Source organism: Balaenoptera acutorostrata, chromosome 10, assembly GCF_949987535.1.
Source record: "Balaenoptera acutorostrata chromosome 10, mBalAcu1.1, whole genome shotgun sequence".
In the NCBI taxonomy this organism is placed as follows: Eukaryota; Metazoa; Chordata; class Mammalia; order Artiodactyla; family Balaenopteridae; genus Balaenoptera; species Balaenoptera acutorostrata.
The window spans coordinates 82,024,172-82,043,592 of NC_080073.1; the positions used below are offsets into that span (position 1 = coordinate 82,024,172).

The 19,421-nt window shown below is 43.2% G+C and overlaps 1 protein-coding gene across 1 annotated transcript in view; it reads left to right on the forward strand.

The window, feature by feature from the left end:
- The first annotated feature begins 27 nt into the window (after positions 1 to 27).
- Positions 28 to 19,421, forward strand: part of PAQR8 (progestin and adipoQ receptor family member 8) — a 116,912-nt gene continuing 97,518 nt past the window's right edge. Inside the window, exons 1-3 of the mRNA XM_057554928.1 lie at positions 28 to 351; positions 11,625 to 12,322; positions 12,772 to 12,867. The gene's annotated coding sequence lies outside the window, so the exon portion shown is untranslated. The remainder of the gene's footprint in view (positions 352 to 11,624; positions 12,323 to 12,771; positions 12,868 to 19,421) is intronic.

The following is a 19,421-nucleotide window of genomic DNA, read 5'->3' on the forward strand; positions in this document are numbered from 1 at the left end:
TGCCGCAGAGTAAAGAAACTCAGCCCGGAGATTGGACTGAAAGTAGACTAGACGTGAGAGCGTGGAGGTTTAGAACGCAGGGAAATACAAACATAAAGGCAAATTGTTTTAAAAATATATTTAAATCAGGTGTGCATAGATATGTTTTTCAAACCACCAACCTCTAGTGGCATCCAGGGGGAAAATGTGAATTTCGAGAATCTGGGGGTGGAAAATAGAATCATAGCATCTTTGGGAGAGGTTCTTTAAGTTCAGTGAGACCCGTTTGCCATCTGAATACCGTGGCTTGAAGTACCCCATAAAAAAACGAAATTCTGGACGTAATTACTACACCATCCTACTTGCAAACGGGTAAGTTAAAGGTTTTCTCGCCTTGTGAGAAAATCACAAGTTCTTTTTGAAAAACTTAGTTTATTGAAAGATAAAAAGACACAAGGAGAAACAAAAAAGGTGTTTCAAGCCACTCTTAAGTATCAATTAGTAATTAAAATATAGCAAATCTGAAATGATAAATAATTAAAAGACCAATTACATATTGTGATTTGTTTCTATTTTTTAGCTTTATTTTTGAGGTGTAATTTATATACAGTAAGATTCACAAATCTTACATGTACAGCTCAATGAATTTTTATTATGTATACACCCCCGTAACCACTCAGTGCACAGTAAGGAGCAGTCCCATCGTCCCTGCATGTATTTTTAATTTTACTGAACAGGTCTAGACACCTGGTAATTCTATATTTGAAATTTAGGCCAACTAATTATTAAATTATGTTTGAAGGTCTCCAGGACTCATTGTGCCCCGATAAATATTTTAAGTATAAGGTGCCTAAACCATATCAATATATATGCCATCTATTTGTATGTGTATATATATTCTTAGTTATTTTACAGTTTAAATTTATTTATTTATTTTTATTTTTGGCTGCATTGGGTCTTCGTTGCTGCGCGCGGGCTTTCTCTAATTGTGGCGAGCAGGGGCTACTCTTTGTTGTGTTACGCAGGCTTCTCGTTTCGGTGGCTTCTCTTGTTGAGGAGCACGGGCTCTAAGTGCGTGGGCTTCAGTAGTTGTGGCTCTTGGGCTCTAGAGCGCAGGCTCAGTAGTTTTGGCGCGCGGGCTTAGTTGCTACGCGGCATGTGGGCTCTTCCCAGACCAGGGCTCAAACCCGTGTCCCCTGCATTGGCAGGCGGATTCTTAACCACTGTACCACCAGGGAAGTCCTATTTTACAGTTTATAGTTAGCATATTTTTTGTGTCATCCTAGCGGGCAGATACATCAATCCTTAGTCAAAGGAAAAAGGCTGTCATCTGCCTGCTTGCTTTTTTTTTTTTATATTAACAGGCCAAAAAAAAGAAAAAAGAAAGAAAGGAATTCTAGATGAAGATTCTGTTTGCAATTATGTAGTAAGAGATAATTACTCATTAACTTGAGAATGCCTTTATCATACTTGATCATACTGTCATTTTATGACTATATTGAAGGTAATGCAGACAATATTCTCTTCTCTGGAAACAACTTGAAATTAACACTAAAAGAACCGGGAAGTTTAGTTCAAACAAGAAATCAAATTATTTCCAATGGAAAGTCCAAAGGAGTAGAAATATAAAAACCAAACCTTTGACTCTAACACACTTTTCTGTGGACTTTAGTTTTCTCATATAAAAGATGAGGAAATTAGAAAATCTGTAACATTCCATGAACCTATGGCAAATTTGGAAACTGTAAAGACAATTCCTTTTTTTTTTTTTTGGCCGTGCCATGGGGCTTGTAGGATCTTAGTTCCCCGATCAGGGATTGAACCCAGGCCCCCTGGCAGTGAAATCACGGAGTGCTAACCACTGGACCACCAGGGAATTCCCAACAATTCCTTTTAGAATTGTGGAGTTCAGCACATGGAACCATCCTGCCATGGTTCTGGATAAAGACTTGATTTCCCTTAATGTCATTATCTTCATCTGTGAAGGACATTCAGGTTTTTAAAAATTTTTATTTTATATTGGAGTATAGTTGGTTAACAATATTGTGTTACTTTCAGGTATACAGCAAAGTGATTCAGTTATACATACACATGTTTTTATTCTTTTTCAAATTCTTTTCCCATTTAGCTTATTCCAGAGTACTGAGCAGAGTTCCCTGTGCTATACAGTAGGTCCTTGTTGGTGACACTCAGATATTTAATTGGTATTTCTCCCTTTCATTAGGGCGTGAGATCTTTGAGCAGAGAAAGTGTTTCCTTCATTATTCCCTGCTCCTCCAAACTGCTCAGAAAGGCCAGTCAATCAGGTTGCTAAAAGAAAAAAGTTAGGGGCATTTGTATGTATGTCATAGAGTCCAGTGGAGCCAACGCCCTCCTCTACCAGAATGAAGAAGCAGGTGTCACCTGATGAAGCACGGCATCTATGGTTTCCATATCTACTCACATTCTTGCTTTTCCTCTGCATCCCTTTTCACTCCACCCTAGACCTAAACCAGTCTCGCTCCTTGTAGAGCAAAAGTATGTAGGAAGCCGGTGAAAAACAGATTACAAAGTATATGTAATACTTACATTTTTCCATGTCCTCAAGGACCAAAAAGTCCCAAAGGCACAGAACAAACCCATAATAAATATTATTTATACTTACTAAATGATATATATCTTTGTTCAAACCAATGAACAATATTATAAGTTGCAGAACTTTTCAGACAACACCTGTGATTAATAACTAGTATTAACAGCACAGGGAATATAGTCAATAATACTGTAATAACTTTGTATGGTGACAGATGGTAACTAGACTTATCCTGGGGATCATTTTGCAATGTATAAAATGATCAGATCACTATGTGGTACACCTAAACTAATATAATATTGTAAGTCAATTATACTTCAATTTTAAAAATAAATAAAAGTTAAAATAAAAGGAATATTTGGAACACACAAAACCCTAGCTTTAGGCACTCAGGAAAGCGCCATAATCCATTATAGCTTTTTGACAGTAACTCAAAGACCACAAAATTTTGGAGGTCAAAAACTTTACACCTCTAGGTTTCAGAGCAGCTTAAAGAATAACCTGCAGGTCCAGGCTTTCCCTGACCAAGCAGATCTGTTTTCTTCTGTGATAGGGACTAGTCAGAACCTTCTCCCGATGCTGTAGCTAGAGTCAAGAGCACCAAGACAAGCAGACTCATTTCTTTTTCTGACTGCTCTACTCACTAGCTGTGTGACTGTGGAAGCCCTCTTAATCACTCTGTACCTCAGTTTTCTCACCTTCAAAATTAGAACAGAAGTAGCATCCTGCTCAAAGAATGGTTTGAATATTCAGTGAAGTCATAGCAGATGGAAAATATTGAGAAAAACGTCTGGCATATAGTAAGCACTAAATAAATGTTAACCATTGGTGGTGGTGATAGTGGTGGTGTTGGTGGTAATTAGTGTTTGGAGAGGGGTCAAGAGATGTTGGGGAGAAAGGAGAGGAAGCACACTGGCACATTCTGGAACAATTCAAACAGCCAAATTCAAGCCCCCTTCCCACTCGCACCCAAAGCTTACAATGGAACCAATCCACACACTTCTTTGAGTGAGACCGTCTTTGCTGCAAATTGCCTACAGGAGTATTCATAGAGTATTGGTTGGCTCAGGTTCTGCCAGTGTTGAAAGCCATCAGAGGCGTTTACTTCATGCTTAAGGAACGTTATGGAAGAAGACCAAATGGTTCCTGGAGTTAGCCAGCGTGTCTGGTAAAGACAGGAGAGCCCCATAGCCTCTGCCCCATCTTTTGCTTCCTGTAATCTTTTGGCTTAGATATGCTACAGAGAGCAGGAAAAGCCAGGAACCAGAGAGCATCAGTGATCCGGATTTGCCCATTAGATTTGACAACATAGTTGACCTGCCAATCAGCATAGTTGATTCATTGTCATTTGCCAAGGTTAATTTCAGCAGCCAGGTTTCTTAGTCCCTGAAAAGTCATCTTCATTCTTTTGGGGTTTTTTTTCAGTTTTATTGAGGTATAATTGACAAACAAAAGGTCATCCCCATTCTTAATTGCACAAATTTCACAGAAGCTCTGTTTGAAGAGGTTTGCTTCAGTCCTTAAAGACTTACAGGGAGAAATTACCAAAAACTTGCTGAGTGAATACAGTATATGAGATTGTCTATTAATAACTCCACTCTGTAAATCTGTCTAGATTTGTGTGCAGTTTTTAAAAAAATACAGTCCTTTAAGCTTTTAACTGTGCCAATGTGATGAAATGAAGAGATTTAGCCATGTAAATCAACCAATTAAATATTAGTTGAGCACCTATATACCTAATTCTGTCCTTGACCAGAGACTTTAGGTCAGCAGTGCCCAACAGAAATACAATGCAAGACACATATATAATTTAAAATTTTCTAGTACCTACATTTTAAAAAGTAAAAAGAAACAGGTGAGATTAATTTGGCAATATGTTATTTAACCCAATATACCTAAAATATCATTTTAACATGTAATCAATGTTTTAAAAGTATTAATAAGGTATTTTGCATTTTTTGTACTGACTCTTAAAAATCCAGTGTGATTTTTATATTTACCCACATCCCAATTCAGATTGACCACAATTCAAGGGCTCGATCACCACGTGTGGCTAGTGGCTACCATATCAGACAGCACAGCCTTAGAGTATAAAAATCTATCTCTTGAAATAGCTTATGATTTAGCTTGAAATAATAGCAACAATTTATTGAACATATACTCCATGCCAGACACTATGCTAAGTACTTTACTATGTAATCTTATTTAATCGTTTCAATACCTTGTGATGTGGTTATTTTTAATCCTCATTTTACAGGTGAGAAGACTACAGCTTAAAAGATCCCAGATTCCCATACCAGTAATGGACAGAGGCAGGATTTGGCCCCAATCTATATGTCTTTATCAAATAGCATTTAAGAACAAATGAGTATGTTAAGATCCAAATGCAGAATCTAACCCAAAAGACTCAGTAGAATTTACTTAAATATTAAGCAAACAGATATTTTATATTCTAAAATACTTTACTTGAGTTAAAAAGACAGTGGATTTTATTTTTACCTTAGTACATTATAGTTTTTCTTATTCATTTTACTGTTTAAGGTATAGAGGGACCTTTCTCTGGATACGATGGATAATTTAAGATGGCATAGCATCACACAACATTGTAAATCAACTATACTTCGATTTAAAAAAAAGGTGGGCTAGCATCTGTATGTGTCCTGTAACATTTGTTTATTCATTCATTTAATCAATTATGTGTGAGCTATGTATGAGACAGTAAATTAGATATTATTTATAATCAGTTTTTATTCTATCTTATCCTTCAAGTAAACTGTACATCATTATTTTGAAGTTTCAAAATATTTTAAATGCCTGTCTTTATTCGTCCAACAGAGCTTTGAGATGCTGATATTTATTCATACTATAAATAATATTACTGGTATTTTATTGTATGCAAGATATCTAGGGGGATACGGAGATGAATAAGATGAAAAGTTTACAATCCAGTATGGAAAATAAGGCACAAACATAAATAACCATGAGAGAAGGCACATGTGTTCTAGGTGTGGTACAAGGTACCATATGCATTAAAAATGGCAGATTTTTATGCGTATGTTTGTGAAGCACCTTGGGGTACAAGCTGCAGACATAAGTTTGCACAGGAGTGATGAGGGGAAGCTAAAGAAAGGGGGTAGTATTTGATTTGAGGATCAAAAGGTGGGCAATATTTCCTCTAGGGAAATGTGACAGCAGTGACATTCTAAGCAAAATGTAAAGGCAACAATGACCAACTCCTTGGGAGAGACTGAGGTGGCTGGAATGAAGGGTCAGTGGGACAGGTGGGTAGGACTGGAAGCAATCAGGTGTATCGAGCCTGACTGTAGAAGACACTCACCAGCAGAGTAAGAAGACTGTGCTGGAGTTAGTAGGCAAAAGGGAGCCATGGATGGCTTTTGAGCAAAGGAGAGACAATATTAAAGTCATGCATCAGGAAGATTAATCTAGACAGAGGATGTGTAGAAATGATGATTTTAATCAGATAAAAAGAAAGGAGGCCTGGAAAGCATACTCAAAGAAGGGACAGAAAGAAGAGGATGAGAGTGAGACATTCCAGAGTAAAAATGGACAGATCTAAAAGCTATTTGGATGGAAGTGGGAATGAGGGGGAGAGAGAGAGAGAAATTACATATATGTAGAATAAATACATTCTCACACACAGGCCTCACACATAGTGCCTCAAGGGCTTACAAAAAGCATACAGTTGCTAATGATCTTTATTTAGAATGAATAATTATTTTGCAGTTAAGACACAGAAAAACAAACTTAAGAGACAAGCAGGTATCCTTAAAACACCAGTAGTCAGGAGAGGAATACAACTCTGACATTTAGTTCCACAACTTTTTCTAGGACAGTATGGAAAAGGAAGGAAATTTCTGTTTTGTTGAATTTTAAAACAAGGTATATATAAACTATACCTCAGTAAAGTGAAATATATATAAATTATGCCTCAAGCAAGTTTATTCTAAAAATCTAAGCAAAGAAAATAAATCATAAAAGCACCATGACTGCGTGTGGTCAGCTAGTGGGCAGGAGAAGGGCCGGTGCTCTTTGAAGCAAGCTGAGTATTAATTTTAATTGGCTCCATGCCATTTGCCTAAAAACCCACAGTTCCAGTCCACAGCATTTACAATCAGTTTGATAGACCAGAGGCCAGGGTTTGGAAAGACTGAATCTCATTGCATCCTCTACTCACTGAACATTCAACAACATAGGAGCAGAATTTGAAAGATGTTTGTGAAGCACCCTGGTATACAAGCTTCAAAAATGGTTGTACTGATCACTCATCTGCCCTTTACAGAAATATACTAAGGTCGCCTCCTCCATGCCCCATCCCCCAGCTCATACCCACAGTTCACTTCCAGTACCTTCCTACATTCTTCTAGCTCAGTTGTGGGAATCTTTAGATAAAAAGAAATAACAAGCGTTAGTTATCCTTTTTCCAGCCCTGCGCTATTCTGTTGGTTTTAGGAGTGTAGAAAAACCGTTAACACTCTAATTTTATATGTTAAGTGCTACAATGCTCAAAACAAAAATCTCTGAGAAGGTGAGAGGTTTAGTGTTTACTTCTTTCCCAAGCCTTTCACTGGATTCTTTGATAAGCCTCCAAAAAATATCTCTGATCTGAAACCAAACCCAGATGGATATTTTTCCTGGCCTGTGTTCATCTGGTTAGCCACCTGTTTCTCTCTGTGCGAATACAGGAAGGGGATATGAGAAAATGGAAGGTGTTGGCTTGGAGCCCTAGAGGTCTGGGGAAGGTGGCTTTTAAAATAATTATCCTTTATTCACTGCCGTGTTCCAATGCCACCTTCATTAATGGAAATGCAAAGTGTGCCAACAATGTTCATTAAAAATAAATGAATATCAGGGTGTATGCTAGAATTGCAGAGCAGGAAGTCACCTTAGAGGTCATTTAGTCTAAAGCCTCATTTTATAATCTAGACAACTGAAGTCCAAAGAAATCCAGTTAGATTCCAAAATCAATATATTTAAAGTAGAGATTTTTTTAAAAGGTAAAGAAATACTCAGGAGACAACAAGACCCTGAAGGAAAGGTAGATTTGAGCAAATCAAACATTTAGAATTGAACAGTATAGTTATTGAAAGAATAAATCAAGACTGGTTAAAAGAAGAGACACATTGAAAAGAGAAATAGTAAACTAGAACACGGAGCTAAGGAAATTGCCATATGCAGCAAAATGGGGAAAATGAAAAATATAGAGAGAAGTTAAGGGAAATGAATGATAGAAGGAAAAGGTTCAAATATATCTCGTGGGGATTTCAGATGGAGAAGAACAAAGGAAATAACAGCTAAAATTTTTCCAATATTGATCAAAGAATCCTCAGGTTAAAAAATCACAATGAATCCTAAGCAAGGAATATTAAATTAAACCTTCACTTAGACACACTGTAATGAAACCCAGAAACATGGGGAAAATATTAAAAGCAATCCCAAAGAAAAGAGGAATATTTTAGACTGACAGCAGATTTCTCAACTTTAATAACAAAGGCCAGAACAAAGGCCAACTTTAATAACAAAGGCCAGAAACAATGGAATAATATTTTCAAAGGTCCAAAAACAAAAAACAAAAAACCTGACAACCTAGAATTCTATACCTTGTTAAACTATTTTTTTAAATTTATTTATTTATTATTTATTTATTTTTGGCTGCATTGTGTCTTTGTTGCTGCATGCGGGCTTTTCTCTAGTTGCAGCAAGCAGGGGCTACTCTTTGTTGCGGTGCACAGGCTTCTAATTGTGGTGGCTTCTCTTGTTGTGGAGCACAGGCTCTAAGTGCGCAGGCTTCAGTAGTTGTGGCACGTGGGCTCAGTAGTTGTGGCTCGCGGGCTCTAGAGCTCAGGCTCAGTAGTTATGGCGCACGGGCTTAGTTGCTCCGCGGCATGTGGGATCTTCCCAGACCAGGGCTCGAACCCATGACTGCATTGGCAGGCGGATTCTTTTTTTTTTTTTTTTTTTAAATTTTATTTATTTATTTATTTATGGCTGTGTTGGGTCTTCATTTCTGTGCAAGGGCTTTCTCTAGTTGCGGCAAGTGGGGGCCACTCTTCATCGCGGTGCGCGGGCCTCTCACCATCACGGCCTCTCTTGTTGTGGAGCACAGGTTCCAGATGCGCAGGCTCAGTAATTGTGGCTCACGGGCTTAGTTGCTCCGCAGCATGTGGGATCTTCCCAGACTAGGGCTCGAACCCGTGTCCCCTGCATTGACAGGCAGATTCTCAACCACTGCGCCACCAGGGAAGCCCTGGCAGGCGGATTCTTAACCACTGTGCCACCAGGGAAGTCCCTATACCTTGTTAAACTATTAACAAAGAGGCAAAATACTTTCAGAATAACACTCTGGGCCCTTGTTGAATGGACTCTGTATTTGTCTGCTAGGACTGCCATGGCAAAATACCACTGGCTGGATGGCTTAAACAACAGAAATTTATTCTCACAGTTCTGGAGCCCGGAAGTCCCAGATCAAGATCTGGAAGGGTTTGCTTTCTGGTGAGAGCTCTATTCCTGGCTTGCACATGTCCACCTTTTTGCTGAGTCCTCACATAGCCTTTCCTTTGAGCATGTGCAGAGAGAGAAAGAGCTCTGTGTCTTACACTTCTCATAAGGCCACAAGTCCTAGTGGATTAGGGCCTCACCCATATGACCTCATTTAACCATAATTATCTCCGAAAGAACCTATCTCTAAATACAGTCAAATTGGGGACAAGGGCTTCAACATATGAATTTTGGAGGGACACAATTCAGCCCACAGCCAACTCCCAAAGGATACATTTCAGGAAGAAAGAAATTGAATACAGAAGTAAGGAATGGGTTGCAAAAACAACGGTGAGCGAAGAAACTGGTAAACATAAAAGTAAATCTAAAGAAGTATTGACTCTAAAAAGCAATAAGGGTACAAATGAACTTATCTACAAAATAGAAATAGAGTTGCAGATGTAGAAAACAAACTTATGGTTACCAGGGGTTATTAGGGAGAGGGATAAATTGGGATATTGGGATTGACATATACACACTACTATATATAAAATAGATAACTAATAAGGACCGACTGTATAGCACAGGGAACTCTACTCAATACTCTGTAATGGCCTATATGGGAAAAGAATCTAAAAAGAGTGGGTATATGTATATGTATAACTGGTTCACTTTGCTGTACACCTGAAACTAACACAACATTGTAAATCAACTATACTCCAATAAAAATTTTAAAAATAAATACATTAAAAAAAATAAAAAGCAATACTGATAATAATGACTAATTTGGAGGGGGGCAGAAACTAGATGGAAATAACTAGCATTGTCCAATAGGACCTTCTACAATGATGTAAATATTCTATATCTGCTCAGTTCAATATGGTAACCATTAGCCACTTGTGGCTACTGAGCACTTAAAATGTGGCTGTGTAACCAAGGAACTGAATTGTTAACTTTACTTAACACCAATTAATTTAAATTTAAGTAGCCACATGTAGCTAGTGGTTACCGTGTTACACAGCGCAACTTTAGGTATAGTAACATGGCAAATTGCTAGAGCTGATCAAAGTTAAATATTTTAAGGTCTTTATTTATTTGGAAGGAGAATGACATTTTGAAGGCAGTTAGGCTAAAAATTTAAGGGTAAAGACTAGAAAAATTGAAATAAAATTTATCATTGCCAAAGCAATAAAAGGAAAAGAGGAATAAAGAAAACACTGTTGATACACAGAAAACAGGAAAAGAGGTGGGGAAAAAAATCAAAGAAAAGCTGGGTAAATAGAAAGCATAAGAACTATTATAGAATAAATAAGAAATGAAGTGGTTTATTCTTATAATGGAATACAGAAGTTTAATCAAGAGAATTCCGAGTGAAAAAATCAGGTACCAAAAGATATGTACAGTACCTTTTATATAAATGATCTCCTGGCCTCTCATTTAGGCCCTCCAAGCCTTTCCCTCTTGCTTCACTGCCTTCATGGGTCCTCTTTGAGATGTTCAAAAATTGAAATCTTGGGGACTTCCCTGGCGGTCAGGGTTAGGACTCCGCGCTTCCACTGCAGGGGGCTCTGTCCGATCCCTGGTCAGGGAACTAAGATCCCGCATGCCGCGAGGCATGGCAAAAAAAAAAGTTGAAACCTTGAAGCCTTTTCTTCCTCCAGCCCTAAGCTGGGACACTCAGACTAACTTCTGGGGGAGCTTTGTCAGGAAAACAAGGGAGACAGACTAAGGACAATGTCTGGAAATGGGAACTTTCTGGGGGGCCCCAGAAGCACCACAGAATCCTGCACCTGACTTGTCTTATTGTGGCTAGCAGAAAAGGATGTGGCAGTTCCTGACACCTAGGGTTCATGCTCTTCCTCCCCTGTGTCCCCGCTTGAAGTGTGGAGCCCCCAACAGCCTTCTCACACCCAGCCTTGGCCTTCCAAAGCCAGCCCTGTTCTTCGTAACAGTCGTGTCTTTTCAAGAGGAGTCAGCTGGTGCTACAGCTGTGGGAGGCATCTTAGCAGAGACAGCAGTCTGGCCCAGCAAGATATTTCTGTCAGCTGTGCTGTGGGAACTGATCTGTTTGATTTCCATTGAAGGGATTTTCCAACAAAGATGTTTGTGCAAACGGTATGATGGAGGGTGACTGGCCCCACCTACTTCCTCATTGGCCAGCCAGCAATTGACCAATTTTAGCCTGGCTTCTACCTGTGCTAAAGGGGCCCCAGCCCCTTGCTGTCTTTGCTCAAGAAAATGCAGTGCTGCCAAACCACAAGATATATTTAGTCCCCACCTACATTGCCGAACTGTTTTCAGTTATTTTCCATTCACACCCCCTTCTGTAATTGTCCATTTCCCCATAGCCCCCTTTTTAGCTCCCACAGTTTTCCCTAGCCTCTTTTTGTTCCCCGCTTTCACTTCCCTATAGCTGCATTTAGTTACCTCTCTGTTCTCCCTTTTAAAACTTCAGCCACCTTTGTCTTAGTTGGAGTTGAGCCCAGTTTATTTTGGGTCTCGCTTCCCTACTGCAGTAGTCTGAATAAAATCTGTCTTACGCCTTCAACAAGTGTCTGGTGCTGTTTCTCTTTAACAGGGCCAGTCCAGGACTTCCACTGATGGCTTCAGCCCTCACACCCCCAGGCCAGGAGCCAGCAGGACATCCCAGGCGCCACAGCAGGATCCATCTGGGGTCCACTGGGCCCCAGCAGAGTGCTGACACCTGCTTGCCATCATGGAGGAGCCTGCCATCAAGAGGTGCCTGAAGATGATTCAACTCAACACTTCAGTCTATGAAGATGTGGCCGGGTGTCTTCCGGTGCAGGACTATGTCTCGTATACACACCACTGTCATATCAAGTTCAAGGCCCTCAGGGTGCCTACAAGAAGGCCCACATGGCTATTCTGTGCTCTGGGCCAGCCCCTCAGGACTGCCCCTTCCATGAAGAGATGGATTGGGTGCTGCAGATCAAGAGATGGATTGGGTGCACCAGCCCAGCCAACCTCAGGGAGCAGACCCGGCCATGGGATCTTGACCACCACAACCAGCTGACCCAGGGAAGAAAAAAAAAAGTCATTAGCCGAAAGATGGGCCAGAAGGGTGCTCTCCTCAGCCACAGCAGCAGCAGAGACACCAGAACCAGAGGTGGAAGACGGAGACAGAGCATCAGTTTAAGCTAGATGTGGAAGTGTTGGAGCTGCCCAGTGACCTCCGACTTGAAAGCCCGGCTGGTACCCAGACCAACAAGACAACCGAGATGGAGATTAGCCAGGATGCCTAAGAAACTGGGCCAGGTAAGTGGCCAAATGTGTTCTACCAAAGCCCTAATGCCATGGGACTGGGTGGAGAGGGAAGTCACAAGTGATAAAACCCAGGTTGAGATCCCCTCAAAGGACCTGGAGCTCCTGAAAATTTAAGAAAGCATGGTTTCACTGCTGGTGTTGGAGCCTGCATATTAAAGCTGGAAAGGACACTGGGAGACCATCTTTGACTCTTACATTTTACAGATGAGAAAACTAAGCCAGGGGAAAGTAATTTGCAGAAGGTGACAGACACTACAAGTTAATGCTAAGGCTGACACTAGAACCCCAGCACAATGATCCTTCCACCAGCTTATAACTGACTCTTGCCTTCAATGTACTTTATAATGGGGCATCATGGTAATCTCTTCCAGTCTTAAAACTGGGGCTTGGAAAAAATGGGATAAGGAGAACAGCTAATATTTCTCTCTCTTCTCCAACAGAAGTCCAGAGGGGACCAGTCTCCAGATAGAAACCAGCCTCAGAGAGAAACTTCCTCATCAGCTCCTGGCGTGTCTACAGTGCCCCCTAGAGCACAGGTAGGCCAAGTGCACCAGCTCCAGCCCAGAGCCTGACCCTCAGGTGCCACCTGACTGTTGTTGCCATGATTGCCACTGATATGGCAGCAAACAGGCGCCTGGCCTGGGAATCAGCTGCCCGGCTGCAGGGCCACTGAGACCAGCACAATTCCCACATGGCCGTCCTGGTCCAGATGGTCCACCCACACCCAGCCCCAGGAGGCAGTAGCCATTCTTCAGGACAGAATGGGCTGAGGGTGACAACTAACTGCCTGAACCTACACTGGAACATTCTTTCTTTTCTTTTTTCCTTAAAAGATATAATTTTTATTTATTTTTGGCTGCGTCAGGTCTTTGTTGCTGCACGCGGGCTACTCTTCGTTGCGGTGCACAGGCTTCTCATTGCAGTGGCTTCTCTTGTTGCTGAGCAGAGGCTCTAGGCATGTGGGCTTCCGTAGTTGTGGCGTGTGGGCTCAGTAGTTGTGACACGGGCTCAGTAGTTGTGACATGCGGGCTGTAGAGCGCAGGCTCAGTAGTTGTGGCGCGTGGGCTTAGTTGCTCCACACATGTGGGATCTTCCCGGACCGGGGATCGAACCCATGTCCTCTGCATTGGCAGGTGGATTCTTATCCACTGCGCCACCAGGGAAGTCCAGAACATTCTTAATTGTGTGATATTATGGTAAGCATTTTGTGTATGAATTTTTTTAGTCTTTGTAAGCATAGATACTGCCTATTTTAGGCCTTAAGGTCTCAAAGCATCCTTGGTGTCTTATTTAGGGTGATTAGTAAAGAGAGTAGAATACACAGATAACTCATAATGCTCACCTCCAACTACTAATCCATGGGGATAGGTGTTTTAGTGGATATTTTCAAACTCCCTGAAGGGAAGACAGTTACCTGTGATGCTCTCTCACCAAATGATGGTAAAGCCATGGGGGAGTTTCTCTCTTTCTGTGCCTTTGACTATCTCAAACTCTGCTCCATTGTTCAACTCCCCCCTCAGCCCAGGCCTCACTGAGGTCATGACCAGACCTCTAGGTAGGCACCTGCCTTCTGAGGTTCCAGAAGGTTGAGAATGGCAGGGAGAGGAGAAGCAGGGCCCCTTTTCTCTTCCCTTCTACTGCCACCCAGCTCCACCCAGGAACTGGGACTGACTCTGATCATCAGCCAAACTCCCTGAGGCTCCAGAGAACGCTGCTGGGTCTACAGTGAGCAAGCACAGTGACAACATTTTCGCACAGGAAGTGGAGCGGTGCCAGAGCTCCCTGATCTCAGTGGGGCTCGCTCATGTTACAGAGAGAGAAGTCGAGGCCTGGAGAGATTCCAGGACCTTGGGGTCCTAGGAGATGGACTTCCCAGTTCAGAACTTGTCCAAGTTTAGGGTCCACCCAAAGCTTACCTTAATCTCAACAGACCCCCAACTACTATCTTCCCAGCAGTATTCTCTCAGCAGAGTGCGGGTGCAAGTGAAACGTGGGCCTGAGGTGTGCTTTTACTCTCCCGATCAAGCTTTGAGTGCCACCCCTCCCCACTGGTCACTGATTCCAGCTGCTTAGGGTTCTGGGGCCCCAAGACCAGCCTTCCTCTCACCTCAAGCCTGAAACAGCTCAGGCCTATGCTTGTTCCTCTTCCTTCTGACCCCCAGATTAGTAAATAAACACCTGCCGCATCTCAGCAGTGTCCCCTAAGCAAAACAAAGGCTTCCTTCTCTGCCTTATTTTCATCGTTAATATTAAAAACCACCTATTACCACACCACCACCGCTCTCAACCGATAAACCTTAAAGGAGGTAAAAAGAGTAAGAAAACTTTTTTTAAATTACACTTTTTAACTCCTAGAGCTTTCTCACTGTAGGATAGTCTTCACCCTGTAATCCTCCCCACACCCCACTACCCACTTTCCCACCCTCCCTCCACACACACCCACCCACCCTCCAGTGAGGTTTTTCACTTCTAGGACGTTGTGTTGAGGGAAGGAGAGAAAACTGGAAAGGGGGAGGGGCATACGGTAAACACAGCAAAATCAAATTACAGCTGGGTCTGGGGGTGGTCCAGCTCCATTCCTAAAGATGGGGAAGCCAAGGCTCCTGTCCAGCTCTGCAGAACTCCAGCCCGCGGTTTGCCTCTCACTCTTGCAGCTCAGCATCAACTGGGTGGGCGACGGTGGGCCGGGAGGTGGGCTGAGAGGGGCAGAGGAAAGGTTCTTGCCTTCTGAAAACTGCTGGAAAGGGCAGGGCAGCTGCAGAAACTACCTCTCCCAGTAATCCCTCAGGTTAACCCAGCCTGGAGAACGGACAGCCCCATCATCCAATGAGCTACTGGGCTGCAGTCCTACGATGGCCAATCACCACTAGAAGAGGGTGGGTGCTTAACAAGGAAGAAGTTTCTGTGTGTTCTGATTGAGTACCCTCCACACACATGGCTGTACAGTTCAGTCTCCAGCCTTCCTACATACCCTGCTCACCTCCTAGCTGGTCCTTCTGCCCCCAGCTCCCTCTCCTTCCTCTCCAATTCATCCCTCTTTACTACTGAGGGTTATCTTCTTTAAAGGCCAAAGTGATCACGTCATCCCCTGATTAAATTCCATCAGTGATTCCCTTTGGCTCTTAGGAATACGTTCAACCTCCTTAGCTTGGCCTGCGGCCCCTGCCTACCTCTGCAGCCCCATACTTCCCTTCCCACTCCCACCATGCCCTCCAGCCTGCAGAACTAACTGCCATTCTCCCAAAGGACCACAGTGTGTCACCCCTGTGCCTTCTGCAAGTCCCACTTGTGTTGTTTTAAGTGGCTACGTTTGTGGCAATTTGTTACAGCAGCAGCGGGAAACTAATAAAGATTATCCTCTGAACAGAGTTGGTGCAGAGAAGGGCAGGTTTGTGTGCACAAGTGTAAATATAGATAGATAGATAGATAAATGTTTATGGCTTTATGGGTGATAAAAGCAGTGCTCAGGAAAGTTAAAGTTGTTAGATGGGCCACTATCAACTGCTTGGGCTATAAACCAGCCATGCCCCTGACCAGCCTTCATGCCCTCTCCAGGCACTTTATAAAAAGATACAACACCTTGGAGCGTTACAAACATCAACGACAGAATAATTCTCAGGAATGGAAAAGGGAGGGAGGGTTAACACGGAAAGAAGAAAGACGGCCTGAAGGTGGAATTCAAGTGAAAAAGCGGGATGGGTAGTCAGCACCCCGAGTTGGCCCGGCCTGGAATGCCAGGTGCCAGCTGATGGCTTGATGCACCTGGAACCCGAGCGGCCTTTGTGCCTCATCCTTTGCCGCTCTGCAGGCTGGTTCTGCTCCACGCCATAGCGAGGGTGGAGGCTCTGGTCCAGCTCTGGGCATTGGACCTCTCCTCAGACAATACACTGATTGTGGAGCCAGGAACAGCCAGTGACCACGTCACAGATACACTCTGCTTCCCCGCGCCTTACCCTGGCCACACTGCCCCCGGCCTCTCAGCTGCCTGAAGGCCTGCTCCACAGTGCCCCAGCCAGCCAAGAGCGCCCTGTTGAAACACAGGTCCTCGGGGGTGATGGGTTGCTGGTACCGGGCTGTCAGCCCCTGATGGAGAGGGTACGCTCCACCACCCACGGGGACAAGCCCTGTGGCGCCCCCCCCCCCCGTTTCTTTTTTTGGACGGTGGATGAGAGAGTGCCTGCATCTCCCCTATGGCAAAGCTGACTTGCTTCCAACACATGTGAATTATGGCCGGATCACGGGCAGCTGACAAACACTTGGCTGAAATGAAGGTCAGGAACAGCACGACATAAAGAATTACTGAAAGGCACCGACAGCTGTTCAGATAGTTCTTTTACATGTGCTTCCAGTAGCCCCAGCACACATCGGGACCTCTCCATGACCTCCTCTAGGTCAAGCCACCTTTTCTGGAGGTGCCAAAAGGTAGCACAGATGGCAACCCCGATGTCATGGAAGGCACACCAAGCCCTAGATCTACCCACACGGTCAGAGGCACCGGGGAAGCCAGCCAATAGGGTCCAACAGCTGCTTTCTGCGGCACAGAGAGAGGCAATTTCATGTGGGCGGGCTCCATTTGAAGCTGGGGGCCCAGCTTTTTGCAGATACAGTACAATGTCTCCTGAGACATCCGGAAGGCTTGCTTCCCTCTGTGGGACTTAGTCTACACACTCAGAGGTCCTGCCAAAGATGAGGCAGTGTGGAGAGAGCCCTGGCCCTGGGGGCTCTTCTTGCAAGGAGGCAGGGTACGGTGGCTCTGTAAGCAGAGCGTGGCTGACCACGGATGGAGGATGGCTTGGTTCAGTGGGGTCAGAGCAGCCACCTCGCAGCCTCCCCACCCTCAGCCACAGTGTGGCAGCCACGCGGCCACTCCCCAGCTGGATCACCGAGTGTGCTTGGGAGTGGTGGGCATCGCTGAGCTGAGCTGAGCAGCGATGTGTGGGTGTGTATGCTTTTCCTCGTGATGGTCAGTGACATTCTTCTCCCCCAGGTGGGTGTGGGCACCAGGAAGCTCAAGGCTGAGTTAGCTGATGAATATCAGGCCTGCCATTATGAACCGGCTAAGGGTGTGAATGTAATTACATCTGTGTAAACCACACATCTTCATCCTCTGCCCATTTTCTTACAGACTCAGCAATACAAAGAGCCAGGATAAAATGGCTCGGAGCAAATAAAACTAGGTTCTTAGTGGGGATTTCAGACTGTCTTCTCTTCCTCACAGACAGACTTCCTCTCCTTAATGACTCCTTCTAAAGGACTTTAAATTTCACCAGGCCTTCTGACTCTCTTCTCCAAGCAAACACATTGGTGAAATGCTATGGAAAGTCCCCTCCCACACACTAAAATCAAAGAGTGCCCTGAAAAACCAGACTGTTTCACAGGTTTTACTTGCCCTGATCATGCAGTGCTCCCACAAGGAAACACATGAAAAGATAGTACTTTTTTGGACAAAAAGACAAGATCATTTTCAATCTCAGGTTCCTGGCTTTTAGTTAAAATTTTAACTCTGGATTTTGACTTCATTATTATGAAGAAGGGCCTGCTTCACAGGAATGCAGAAAAAGGAAAGATGAATTATTCCTTAGAGCTTTCAGGATGAACAACCCCAAGGAAGAACAGACTTTAATATTAGCACTGGCTATTTCTAGATCTGAGAGTTCTGGCATTGCCAACTCACATGGAATGCCCTTATGAGCTACCTAGAGCTGGAGCTAAGAGGCTTCAAAGGACTTCTGCTCACACCACTGCAGTGCCTTTCCTGATGCTTTTCCTCCTAATGAAAACTGACTTCCATAATATTATGTGTCCTTTAGGCTGCTCTTTCTCTAAGAGCTAGTGTCCATCCTAGACAGGACTAGGAGTCAGAAGATGATGCATTTGTATCCTAGCTCTGTAGGCTGTGTGATCTTAGGAAAGTTACCATCCCTCTCTGTTTTTCAAGTGAAAACAAATAGGTTAACTCACCCAACCCTAAAGTTCCTTGCTGCGCTAACATCCTCAGGTTCATTTCAAAGTCCAGATCCCACGCGATGTCAGCTGAGAAGGTGGCTGAAACTCTACATCTCAGAGCTTGTCTCCAGGTAGTTTAATAAATATAATGTGGTAAACATGATTAACTGAACAGTGCATTCCACAAATATTTATTGAGCCTTATTATGTTTAAGGAATTACAATAGGCACAGAGTATAAAGTGAAATAGCCATCACAGATACTAAATTTCATGTTGGTTTTTGGATCAGCAGCTTGGAGAAGGAATATGCAGTATTTAGTCATCCCCTTCTATGTAGCTGTTTGTAACTGAAAAGTCTGCTTGCTGTTAATTTTTGACTTGGGCAGGACTGAATATTCTGGCACTTAAGTCTTTAATGATTTAGATGATCCCTTTTATGGAGTAATTAAACATATTTCCTAAAACTATCTGGAGAAGAGTTTATTGGTCACTGTCACAACCTTGGGGCTGACTGTAGTCTCATTGTAATAGCATATTCCCTGCCCGTCAGGAAAATTACTCTCACTAAACTTTTGGCATCTTCCACTTGGAAATGACAATGTAGCTAACCCCCACTGATCAAGAGGAAACGTGAGTTTCTCTTCCGCTTTCTTTGCCTTATGATTTCCTTTGGTGTGAGACGTCTTCATGACCCATCTTCCGCAATACCTCCTCCTAACGTGTTCACAACTCCGGGCTTCCTCCTTAGTTACTGCTAACACCTTACTATCCTAGATGTCAGGGCTTTTCACAAATCATTTAAACTTCCTCTGAGCAGTCCCAGACTGATCTCACTAGACCCTATGAGGAGAGATGGAGGTGAAGGGGAGTTTCCAACTAATTTTCTCCCCATCCCATTGCCTACATAGGAAGCAAGTGCTTCTGCTGCTGATAAGCCGCTTTCTACTAATTGGTTGGTGAAAAGAGAAAGGAAAATGAAAGTTCCTACCTGGCCCCGCCCCACACCTTAAAAAAAAAATGGATGAAGACGGTTTAAGAACTTTATTTTCCCATTTAGGTTCGAAACTTCTCTCACAGAAGCTGGTCCCCAGATCCCCTTTCTCAAATCCCTCCGTTCTGCCAAAGGTTTCCTCTCCCTCCCCG